This window comes from Maylandia zebra, linkage group LG10 (genome assembly GCF_041146795.1).
Source record: "Maylandia zebra isolate NMK-2024a linkage group LG10, Mzebra_GT3a, whole genome shotgun sequence".
Classification (NCBI taxonomy): Eukaryota; Metazoa; Chordata; class Actinopteri; order Cichliformes; family Cichlidae; genus Maylandia; species Maylandia zebra.
The window spans coordinates 29,040,653-29,053,976 of NC_135176.1; the positions used below are offsets into that span (position 1 = coordinate 29,040,653).

The 13,324-nt window shown below is 39.7% G+C and overlaps 1 protein-coding gene across 1 annotated transcript in view; it reads right to left on the reverse strand.

The window, feature by feature from the left end:
- Window positions 1–13,324, reverse strand: part of tmem132e (transmembrane protein 132E) — a 422,770-nt gene that overhangs the window by 229,634 nt on the left and 179,812 nt on the right. The window lies entirely within an intron of this gene.

Consider the following 13,324-nt stretch of genomic DNA (forward strand, 5'->3'; position numbering starts at 1 on the left):
TGACACAATAAAAGGTCATTTCTCGCCGTTTTATGTGAGCGAGTTAAGCAACAATACTACAAGAAACACAGTACATCATCTTCCACATGGGCTTCATATATCCAAAGGATCTCACCTCTAGAAGATGATGAGGTGAGAAACATGGGTCAGTGGTGCATTATGGGAACAAACATTAGCAAAAGCTGGTAATAAAGAGAATATGGCATGCACTTTCGACTTAACTATCCTGGGAGCTTGTGACCATTCTGTACAAGGTGATTGTTTTTACATTACATTGCATTGCTGGGCCTGCCTTGGACAAAGGGTTTGTCGACAACATTACAAACTGCAGCCAGTAGCCCACTTGGGATCTTTACTTTTACCACAATAATGCCCGTAGGTTACATTTGGGATGGCTGTTTTGTTTCGGAGAAAAACAAACCAAAAGAAAATATGAATATTTAGTTTTCATGCAGGGATGGTGCAAATGATTCGCTTTACGAACACAAATACACCTAATGGCCTTGCAAAAGTGAGCATCCACCGACTCAAAAAAAAAAAAAAAAAAAATCCAAATGTAATCAGAGATTCATTGCTCATTCTGCAGGCAGTAATACACAGCACAGCTAAGGTACTGTCAAACTGATCATTCTCATGATTCCCTAGTAATACAGAGATGGACCTGTGCCTACAGCTAAGAGAGATGGAAAATGGGAATCTGGTGAAGTGATTATAAATAGACTTTGTGCTGCAAAATACAATTTAGGTTTCCTCAATGGTTTCAGCCGTACCGCAGATGTGCAATACTTCATCTGTAGTTTGCTAGTACTTACGGAGTGCGGGGTGTCTCAGATTTTGGTACTTGGCGTACTACTTGCACTCAAACAAAAGTAGGAAAACGGATACATTCCGAGGAACAACCACTGACTTTTGCGATACAGCTGCAAATTTGAGGTGTTTTGACAAACCCTCCACATCCCCTCTTCCTCAACATGGTGGCTTAAGCCTGTTTTGTTCCACAAAACACGAAATGCACAGATTCTGCATGGGCAAACACGTCACTGCACATGCTCAGGGACATGCTTGATACCCCATTAGAACTTTTTTAGAACATTTTCATCAACCCATGCGAATGCTTCTCTCCATCCATTGACCCAGAGAAGGATAGTGAAGGGTAGAAACTTCCTGTGAGACTTGGCATCAGAGATCGCTTGCTTTGTATTCTCCAGATGTTGCCCTCCTTTGCTATTAAGAGTGCTCACCTTTGCTGTGTGTATCTAAAAGAAATTGATGTCAGCTGTTGTTTTTGGTTTCAAATGTCAGACTACAGAAACCAAAATGTCAGTGACATGGCCGCTCACCTGACTCAAGTGTGAAGCACAGAAAGAAAATGATAAATCATCTTCTTCTTTAATTTTCTTCTTCTAAAGCAAATAAAAATCCACAGAGAATGACTATGGACCTTGAGCACAGCATGGGTAAAGACCAGTTAGTTGACCCTTGTGTGGAAGTTTCATCTACACCAGAGCAATTTGGGGGAGGGGGTCCCTTTAAACCAATATAACAAATATCACCTAGATTACAATTTGGGCAAAGAGGTTCATTAATTTATTTCCATCTGGCTTCAAAAGCCCTTCATAGTACTGGAGCAGGGTTTTTGAAGGTGAATTCTAACTCACATTGGATTCTGTAATAGCACGACCCTGATTTTGTTAAGTCTACTAGTGCTTTTGACATTGTGGATCACAATATTCTTTTGGCTTTCCTCAAATGGCAGTTTGGCATTAAGTGAACACTTCTACACTGGTTAAAGTCTTGTATTAAGAACAAGGTTTTCGCTGTGTCGACCTGCCAGCTTTCTTCACCCTATGCTAGACTAGTTCTCGTGGGTTCCTTCAGGCATCCGTCCTGTGACCAGTCCATTTTTGCTATTTGAAAATATAAGATTCTTTCATTTCTATGCTGATGACTTACAGATGTAGCTCCCACTAAAATGATGTGATTTCTTACAGTCTCTATTTAAAGGTTTTGAAGATATATCTTCCAATTAAACCGTAATATAACAGAGCTTTTCATCTTTAGTCCTACCAAATCTAGTAGCTCCTTTGCTGGCAAGGTAGGTCATTTAACGCCACATTTTAAGTCTCATGCAAAAGACTTGGGGATTATTCTTGAGCCAGAGCTTTGCTTTGATAAACAAATGTATCCTTAAGTTATTACAATTTAAGAATTATCAGTGAACTTCAAATATCCAAAAGCCATCCATGTGTGTATTAGTTTCTGTCTGGATTACTGTAATTCCCATATCTAGGTATTTCACTGTGTGATTTAACACATTTGCAGATGTTGCAGGTTGCAGAAGCAAGCTCACTGTCCTGCCAACCTGTCCATTTTAGAATTAACTTTAAGATTTAAACTATTGTTTCTATGGCTCATAATGGGCAGGCCCCAGCTTATGTTACCAATCTCATTCACTCACATTCAGCCACCAGGTCTCTCCGACCTGCTGGCAAAGCTCTGTAGCATGTCCCAAGGTCACACCTCAGACAAAAAAGTGACAAAGGCTTTGCACTCACTGTTCAGTGTTTTTTTTTTTTTTTTAAATCAGTTACCACTTGACATAATAATAGCACCCCGCATCTCTGCTTTTAAGTCTAGACTAAAAGTCCATCCTTTATTCTCTTGCCTTTCCAGCCCACTTGTTGTTCCAGTCCATTTGCTGTTATGTCTGTAACTCTGTTTGTCCCCTGTGTCTCCTTAATGGTAAAGCCCTCTTATAATTTTTCCATTTGTATATGGCAAAATATGCATGTGCACATATGTTTGCATAAGTATTGCATTTGCACTAGAAAATACTGCAGGAGGAGCAGTGATTCTTGCGACCCTTGAGTGGACAGATGGACAACAAATGCCCCGATGCAGTATAAGCTCATCGGTCCTTTGGCTGGAGAAGCTAATATTCCCATAGCAGTTTGGTACCATTAAACATAACTTGTGTTCTAGCAAAGAACAAGCCTGTTTTTGTTTTTCCCACAAACTGACTGTTTCAGTTGGATCTGTAATTATCTGTAATTATCTGAATAGTGGAAATGGTTATATTTTAATCAATACAACTGTCTAGACCATCATTGTATGCATTTGCAACCTGATCGGCCCATTATCAGTCCCAGAGCATCAACACTCCCCTTTATTAAAGTCATTAGCATCCAAGACATACAGACTGTGAAATGCACTACACACAGGTACACACACAGGTCTTTATCACCAGATTCCACATTTATTTATAGTTTTCCCTGGGTTATGGCTAAGCACAGTCTGACAGCTGTCGGTCCCAGCTGATTTCCCTGTCCCCCGCTCCTCTCCGTCTCACTACAAAAAGGGAAGGAAACCACCATCAGTCCAAATCGCCATCAGCTGTTCTCACCGGCATCTCCAGCACTGCCCCGTTGAGCTCACTGCACCACTCCTCCCCTGCAGCCGCGCCCGGGACCACACCTCCGCCACACAGACATTGTGTTGTTTGGGGCTGATGCTACAGTGCACCTGCTTATGGCAACGGTAAGATCGGCCTCACAAGCCAAATTTAAACATAAAGGGGAAACATTCAGTATCACTTTTCACTTGCATGTTAACTCCAACCAACATCTAGTTTTAGTACCAAAGTAAAGCAGGTGAAAAGCTAAACTAATTGTTGAGTAGCACACAAACAACAATCTGTTGGCTGAGACTAGAGCTTTGAGATATGCTAGAACTTGTTCTTACTTACCAACTTATTCTGTAGTGATGATGGCAATGCTAGCTTTGGCAAGTCCCCACCATACATCACATTACATGTGTTTTATAGTGTTAGTCAAACTGTCATATTTGCTATAAAAGAATTGAGTATTATATGTGGTCTGATCAAAAGTTCTAAAAGTTTTTTTTTATGCAGTAGCTAGAGCAAAGAAATTGCAGCCAGTCATTACAAATGTCATTTCCAGTAACAGCTGCCAAACGCTACCCTGCCAAACCTCATATAACACACAAGTATGGATGTAGCATGCATAATATGAAATAAAGGAATACTAACAGAAACATACAAATTGATAGATTTGTAAGGTCTGCCCTGTGACACTGCCTATAGCTGGGAAATTGAACCCGTTCAAGATTAAAATATATTCTGTACATTTAATATTTTTACATGACAGAGGCCTCATTTAGATCAACAGTGGAGATGTGCGTATTCTCGGACTGGTATAAACGCAATATTTCTGTTTGCAGAGTAGTTTGACTGACTGCTGACTCCTGGAGAATAAGAAACCACCTCTATTCTCCCGTTTCTCGTCTGAGATCTTTCATGTCAAATTAGGACGTTCTCACCACAGAGGTTAGTTTAACTGCACAGAGAAAAACACATGGTATTTGTTTACTGTGTGAGCTCTTGAAGGGTTTCTGATGCTGGACCTCAGTATATTTTCTGTGGACTTTTTAATGCACCTGCTACTGAGTTCACTGTCAGAAAAACCTTCACAAAGAACTCATTTATCTGGCTGAGATCAGCAAGGCCTTTATTCTTCTGACAGTCATCCTGATGAAATCCCCATAAAGTGGGTTCCACTATCTCCTCACCTGCTGTTCACCCCTGATCCTCTCCTCTTCCATCTCCATGCCAGCACTTTAATCTACACTTTCTTAAAGGTTTCAACGATTCTCACTTTTCCCAGTCTTAATTTTCTGGATTGAAGGTGCATTGACTCCTGCCCTTGATGCTCGAGCTGCAGCTTTCTGTGTGCTTCAAATCAATGTGGTGCAGCCTGTGAGGGCATGTAGACAACAGGTTAAAATGACAGCAGGCACCTTCCTGCGCAGCATCTGTGTGTGCATGTATGTGCGCGTATGTGCACATGTGTGCGCGTGCTCTTGGTTGCTTGAAAAATACATGAAAAAGCTTCAAGCTGCAATTCTACAAAACCTGAGCGAGACTAAAATGATGTGATTGTACAATGCATGTGTCCTCTCTTTAGCACGGTGAAAGGGTTGCACCATTTAGCCTTTTCTTCTACAGTGAGTGCACTGTACAATAGAGACACCCCATAATACTAAGACTGTATGTACCCATATGGCAGAGCATCTGTCATGCATGATAACCAGACGTACACATTCATTTCAATACAGGAGACTGCTGTAAGTAGGGCAAGGTTGTTTTCTTTTCTTGCGTTTCATCCTACTCTTTTAGAGACGACATGTATATCACCTGCAAATGAATGAAAAAAGTGGTATGAGGAGCATTTATTTTCCACAGCTTTATCATAGCTTAAACACTAACGATAGTTCAAGAGTGACTTTTCAGATACACACACAGGGTTGACCTTTTGAAATAATATACTATGTTCTTACATTCTTCTACTTTCAGTTAATTTTTTTTGTTCTATTCAGTGTTATACATATCGAGTGTCAGGTCATAACAAAAGGGATCTCAAGGCACTTTTGTAAAGTGAAGAACCTACCACATCGTAGAATGCTTTAAATGATTTTCAATGATGAACCATGACATTTGAGCTTTCTGAAAAGTTGTGGGGCCCTCTTTTTTTAAATTTTTGTGTGTGTGTGTGTGTGTCTGTCTGACGCTCAAATTTAACTCTATTTTTCAAAATTTAGAAATGGCTTGGGAGGATCGAGGAAACTTTAAACAGGCAGAAACACAAGGTGTTCTTCTGCAATCATAAAAAAGAAAATTAATACGTGTTTTCTCTATTGGCAATACTGAGTTTTATGTAGTATGTATGTATGGCCTGCTCTTCATCAGATAATGAAACACAGGGTGGTGCCTTAAATCAACTGATAGGTCACATGACCATGACCAGTGGCAATAATATTGCCAGTACAGTTGATAAATGGTCTAGAAGTAACACATATACATGTCTTGGCATGAGACAGAAAACGAACACCTATTTTTAACTCAACTAAATCATTTGTGCAGTAACAAAACCTGTCACACTACGAGGAAATGTAAAAAAGGCCAGCATGGAAAAAAAGCCTTAAGAATACACAATATAAAAATTTATAATACGGCTACAATAATAATTCAATACACATAATAAACTACAAATAAATGCACTGATTAGGGAGGTTATCCTATGCAGGAGATCGCCAACTCCAGGCCTCGAGGGCCGGTGTCCTGCAGGTTTTAGATGTGACCTTGATCCAACACAGCTGAAAGTACCATTACTGATGGAGCTGTATGAACATAAACAATTTGTGTCTTCATTTTTAGTTTATTTTAAATTAACACTAGAAGTTATCCTTGATGTTGCACTTTTTGCACTTTCTGTTTCATCTCTGTTGTTACTTCCTTTTCATGCCTTATGTCGGCCTGTTTATTCATATATCACTGTGTGTTTCGCTGCATGTACAATTTGTTAGTACGAAGCACTTTAATAGGTGCTATACAAATGAACGTTAATATCGTAAAAGTGTTAGGTTATTAAACACTTATTCATTATTAGTAACAGTTAATCAGGAAGCGCTATAATCAGCCAGTCTAGCGATCGAATTAAAAAGTTCCCACCGGCTCTGTGCTGTCCCTTTTCAAAGAAATACAGATAGAGGAAAATGTAATCTGCCTCCCATGTATCACAGCGGAGGCACGTAAAAAGAATGACAGATGTTAAATTAAAACCGTGCTTAATGAAACAGATGGGATGTAGATTTTACTACAAAACTCAGTGGACAGGAAATGGAAACAGACGTCTCTTTTCTTGTTGCAAAAACACATCTGCTCATTATACAGTATTTAATACAGTACTGAGGTGCATAACTCCAGCAGAGCTTGCAAATATTTGCTGTAAAGTGCACCGATTGACGACCCACTCCAGACACAATAGTCATTACTAACATTAACACTTTCCCCTGGGCCTGATTAGTCAGCAGCTACAAGTTTTTTAAAGACGTTTCAGACCTTTTCAGGGCGATACTTCTGCTATACGGACATCCAGCGTGACGCGTAACTCAAAACGACATCTCGCAGAGCACGCTGCCACACAGAATCCTAGAGAGGCAGCAGTACATTTTTCTGTTAAAAATAAAAGCCCGGGATAAGACCTCACACTCCGACCAAGTGGGACATCACGTCTTCATCTTACCCATGATCAAATAAGTTTTGTGATCTTGTTTTGACATGTCGGAGCAGCCCTCTAGTTTACTCACTAGGGTTGAGTTGCTGCATTCCCATGAGGTAGGAGAAAGCGCCTGTCCAGCGCTCCACTCCCTCCCTCCGCTTTTCTTTTCTTTTCTTTTTTTATATAGGCCGTTCTTTGACTTTTCTGTTCTCTCATCCATACAGCCTATTTCTTCACATTTACATCAGTCTCTTCTCTGAAGTTTGCTGCTCACTCATCCTCCGTCTCAGACTGCTGCCCCGGGGCCCCGAGGGTGGACCATTAACACAGGACAAGGGATTAAGGGACAGACCTTCCCAGCTGAAGATGCTGGACAACCTGGACGGCTCAGTGCACGGCCGCTGCCTGCGTTAGGCTGACCTGGAAGTATTCAAGACAAAAGCAGACGCGCAGGCGAGGTGTGCACATGACCGAATTAGAATGAGACCGACATAGCAGCTGGCCCCTTTTCACACATATTATTAACTTAGTTGTTCAGTAATGATGCGTCTTGTGAATATATTCTTCATTAAAAGTGGAAACACATCCTAAAGTTTGTGTTCCGTTAAATGAATCTGGTGGGTCACCCTGACATGAGGGGATACAAACCATAAAAGGGCACCATTAGTCTGGGAGCGAGAAGAGTTTCGGTTTGCACAGTCTTGGATAAAAATATATAAAAATGATGGCAAATATTACTTCTCACCTTTGAAACTAAATGACAGTATTGGCGTTCTTTCTGCGATGCACACAGACACTCAAAAACACTTGCTGCCCCTGTATCCAGATGTCCTTGTGGGTTTCACCTTTAGGGTAAAGCAGTTTGGCAAGAGGAAGGTAGTCTGAGTCACAGCGTGCCTGCAGGCGAATACTCTGTCCCAATTTTTGGTTGTTTATTTTATTTCATGTACATTCACGAATTGCTCACTCGTCACCACCCTTCATACTATCTATCTGTCCAACCGAGTAACTATCAAGCAGTCGGACTCGGAGAGAAATCGTGTCATTTGGAGTTCAAAGAAGTGTGGCAAGGGGAAAGGGGAACCTGAACAATGCTTTTTTAGACATGGGAAAAAGTGAAGTGTGCACATATTCACAGTGCCTGTGGCAGTTCTCAGGATGCTATCAAACTCGAGTGCAGTTTCCACCAAGTGGACAAGATAACAGGCATGAGGATACATTAAATGACTTCACCTAGCAGGCCAGATTCCCTTCAGGCAGAATAAATCCATATGTGCGTGTTATAATGAACATTAAAGTATAATAAAGGAAAAAACAGGATGTGACTTTCTCATATAAACTAAAAATATACACATGCATATACACTTGTTGATTGTACTACAGTTGAAGTGATGTAGTGGGGGTTTTGTCTAGAGGGGAAACTATATTATATTAACTCTTGTGCTTGTATATTTGTGAAGAGGAAATGTGCAAAATACAGATTTTGGTGTTTCTTTTTTACCAGCCTTTATTCTTATTAGTGCATATTCAATAACATGTTACATGAACTTCAATCAGTAGCTCACTAGAAGTAAAGGAAGTTTATTATTACATCTAATCAGAAATGACAGTTTTGAGAACAAATGGTGGATTTTTATTATACATGTAACATAATATATGACCGTAAAAGCAGTTTATTCAAGATGTTTTGATATTTTTACAAAGACGCCACCTCTTATTTAGCATTTCCATATATCAAAGGTTCCTGTTGTATCCCTGTTTGAATGTCTTAGTTTAAAGTGGGGTCCAAATATAACACACAGCCTAATTTATTTTATTCTTCCTAATGAGAAGAAACTTTTTAATTTATGTCGTAACTTAAAAACATGAAGTAAAATTCCCTTCTATACGAACAGAATTAAACATTTTCATTTTGTGTTGCTTGATCTAATCAAAATTTCTGATTCCTGTTATCGAAGGCCTCGTTTACATATCAAATAATTTTTTTCATAAACCTATGATACAGAAATTTTCTTAATGTAAAAACTGGGAAAGTATTGCTTTTTTTTTACATTTATCTTTTACTTTGTTACTCTAGTTACCTGTGGTCTTTCCCATCAGAGCAAAAGTAGTATCATGTAAGAGAAGATTCTCAAGTTAAATGAAAATCCTCTTCTGTGCACTTATGCTTTGGTACAATAACGGCAGCAAAGGTATTTTTGATCCTTTTGTAATATGAGTCGACATTCTCTTTGTTTGGCTTCATAAACCCATTGTTGAAAACATAATACAGTTAGTCAGGGGTGGGCGGTAATCAAGGCATTCAGCGCTGGGATTCCCTTCTTGTTTGAGGACACAGTAACAATAGGCAGAAATAGTGGCATAGCTTTGTATGCATTCCATTGTAGTGGACAACATTTTCAGTGATTGGAAGGCTCTAAATGTGCTACTTGCGATTCCACAAGGCCATCCTGCCTTCTCATACAGCAGGGGAAAAGGGAGGGCTATTGTAAAACATTATATAAGTAAAAATAAAGAAAACTGCTGAACTGTTAGTTTAATGTGGATGCAACTAAAGAGTCTGGTGGAGTTTAAAAAAAAAAGGGGGGGGGAGAAAAAGTCTTAATGGATTATTTAACAGGACACATCCGCTCTGCATGGCTGCTCACCGGCTGTTACACAGCCTGCTTTTCTCCTATGCTACTGCCAAGTGTCTCGGTGTGACAGCTGGCACACCTGATCTATCTGATTGGATTAGTGCAATCAGTGGGCAATGTGCTTAAAGCTAACCAAGGTGATGGTGGGACAAGTGCTGGTGATATTGTTAGTCAGGTATGAAAATAACTAAAAGCTCTGCAGCAAGGCTCTTCTTCTTGTGGGGTCATGCACCAAACCGAGTGCTCAAGTCTCCCCTTTTAATATCCAAGGGACTCAGCACGCTGACTTTTTAAGAATCTGTGGTGTAATGACTCTTTTTCAGAGATGAATAATTGAGCTGGAGGGTCTATTTTTCGAATCGCAGGCTGAAAGTTCATCTCTTTACTCCTTCACGTCAAGTTGTGGGAGCGTCTGTAGCTATTGAAATGAAACAACCTTTGAGATGATAAAAATATTCCTCCGTGCAACCACATTAAAAGTACAGTAAGCTAAATTGAATTCTTCTTCCTGTGGCATGTCTGCACTTTCATTCTGACACAGACTATATTTTCCTAAATAAAACTGGCATTTAGATTGTGATTCTTTTCTATAACAACACAAAGAAAATTGTGGAGTTTCTGTGAAGTTCAACACAGTCCAAGTCAGTTACCTAGTCTACAATGGAAAACTAACGGAATGTCAGCAGAGTAACTCCGCCCACATGTGCTTCAAACCTTCTGCCTATAAGTGACAGCCAATCAGAAGAAAGCTGGCTTAATGCCAAAGATCTTAAAACAAGTAGCAGTATGTGTTAAATAAAGAACTCTTTGGAAACAGGCAAAGCTACCCAAGCAAAGTTGAGAAATGGATCATTGCGTCAATATCTGGTTTAAGGTGGATGAAGCTAATTGTTCTTATGTGCCTTGCATATCTCCTGGGTGGTTAATGATTGACATTTTACTGGCAATGCTGGAATTTGAACATAAACTACAAGATATAGTTTATGGACCTGGCACATTATGGTTTTGTTTCTACATATATAGAGCCTCCAGTTTTTATAGAATGATCTCTAATATCTATCTATCTATCTATCCTACAGAAAAGAAAAAGAAACACACTCACTGCACTGGAAAGAGTTTATTTGGCAAAATATCATCCAGAGCTTAAAAGGCAGATGAATACCATACATTCTGGAAATGTCTTGGAATTTTTCATTAAAGGATGAAAAAGACAGTATAGAAAAGGTCTTTAAATCTTGTACTTGGGAACGATGCCACAGCTGTTTAAAGTCCTCCCTAATATTGTTAAAATACTGCTGGTTGCAATCAGAAAACAGCTGAGTCACCCACACTAGTTGACAGACTCGGTGTGATAAATTATTTTTGTAAAAGGAGAAACTCACTTTTGACTCTAGAGTTAAGAGGGATACATTTGCTGTAAAGGATGATTATGTTTCTTATCCCAGTAGAGTTCATTTTTTCGATTTAGAGTGAGATGTGTAGTCTAATTACCCCTCAGCTTTACTGTTCACAGCTTTTACTTGAGTTTTTGTGTTTTTCAATTTTTTAAAAATACACATTTTGTTTTCTTATGTCTCTTTTGGGTTGTACTGTAGAGATCTGTATGCTTAAATTGAAGTTGTTTCTAATGCCATACACCTTGTTTTACCTTAAGTTAAAGTAAAATAAAAACAGAAAGAAATGAGTGTAAGACATCCCACTCAGACACCTGTACAGTTATTACTTTCACTTCAATAAACCCAGTAAACTTACCTGAATGCACTGGGAGGTTAAGGTGGCCACACATTATTCTCAAAAATATTAAAGTAAGTGTGTCAGCTCTTGGTAATAATGCCAAACCAACAATAGCCACAGCTAACTGTGCTAAACCTACCACACTTTTGACAGTCTTTGTTCGCTCGACTTCCCCTGGTGTGTCACAGACTAACAACCCGGCACTCATCAGTGGATCCTGAAGGTGCCAATTCGGAGGTTTTAAGGTAATAAGCTTAAAATATTAATGCAACATAAAGTTTTTTTTTCTGTTTGCAAAAGAAAAGTGTGTAAATGGATTCCTTTAAACTGAAAGTGAACAACACAGCGTCCTTTGGTTAGAACCGCTACCAGACTAGAAAAAAAACATACAAGAAACCACAACATTGTAAGTTTCTCTATCATAAATGTATAACAGTCACTCATATCTGTAATTTTTTGCTCCACATATCTCCTCACTACCAACAGAGTGCAATAAGGTGGAATGACCTACTTTAACCAACACCTACAGCATGGCTGGCCTCTCGCATATACTGTAGGAGCAAGGCCAGAGACTGTATGGTAGAGTGACACGGGCTTAATATAGCTTCTTCATGCGGTGAGCCACGTTGCACTGAGGCCAGGTGTAACCGTGACTACTTCAACTCATCCATGTCCTCGTGAGTGTGACATTTTACTAATAATCAAACTCGGTCATCTGAACATGCGAGGCTGAACTTTAACCCCGGGAAATGAGTGTATCTAATGAGTCAATCAGACTAAAGCCAGCAATATTTCCCAGCGCAGTTTTTTTCTTCTTTTTTTATGTGACCGATTCACATGAAGAATCCACTGAGCTAGTAAACACACTCTTGTCTATTTAGTCGGTAACATGATTTTTCTGCAGCAGTTGTTCTAATCGCGTGCCGGTGGTTTGGTATGCCGTCTGTGCTCCCGTGAAGGATCCTGGTCTGTTTTTCTCCATTTCTATGATCTTACTCTCAAGCTACTAAGGCTCATGGCTTATGTGCATTCAGTTGTGATTCAATAAAATGTCAGAAGGTGATTTAGGACAGCTGCTCTGAGGTATTATTACTTTTTACAGAGAACCAGGCAGTAGGTGCTCTGCTAAATGATGAAGCGATATATGTGCATACTACGTAACATACAAACTGCATTACAAAGCAGACGCTGTAGGAGGATGCGGGTGATGGCACTTTAACGGGAGCTGTGATTTGTTATACATTATATGCATGAGCACATCTCCCCGGATGGAGCAAAAACAAAGGGACTGCCATCCACAACACACAGCAGAAATCTGCGTGATTATGCCAGAAAAACAACAAAGGAAAACACTGATCTGTGAGTCCCGCACGGCACCTGATGCCCATTCAGACCTACATAAAAAACAGGAGGCATGAAGACAGCGAGGCAAAGTCACATTTCTTCCTCGCCCAAAACGCAAAAGGAGCATTTCTTATCTGCAAGGGGTCATAGCGGCTGATAAGATGGCTACTCAGTGACTTTGCAAGATTCTGGAAAGCATGGTTTTCAATACCCGCAACACCCTGCATGCAAGGAAATTTCCACATCCCTTAAACACATCAAAAAATTCCAAGAAACTCTAAGTAAGGACTAGAAACAACAATTCAGCACAACTGGTTTTGAAGTAAAGAAATCAAATCCAAATGTAGGTCTCTTTCTGCACCTGTTGGCACATTCTGCTATGCCATTTAATTAGCTGTGTCAATCACAAAGCCCCTGCAAATCAGCAAGGGACATGCTGATTTCAAGCTTGCAGATAAATTTAAAAATGTCTTAATTGGCTCTCTTTTAATCTTAGCAAATCATTCTCAGGTAAAAAATACAAGGCCACACCCT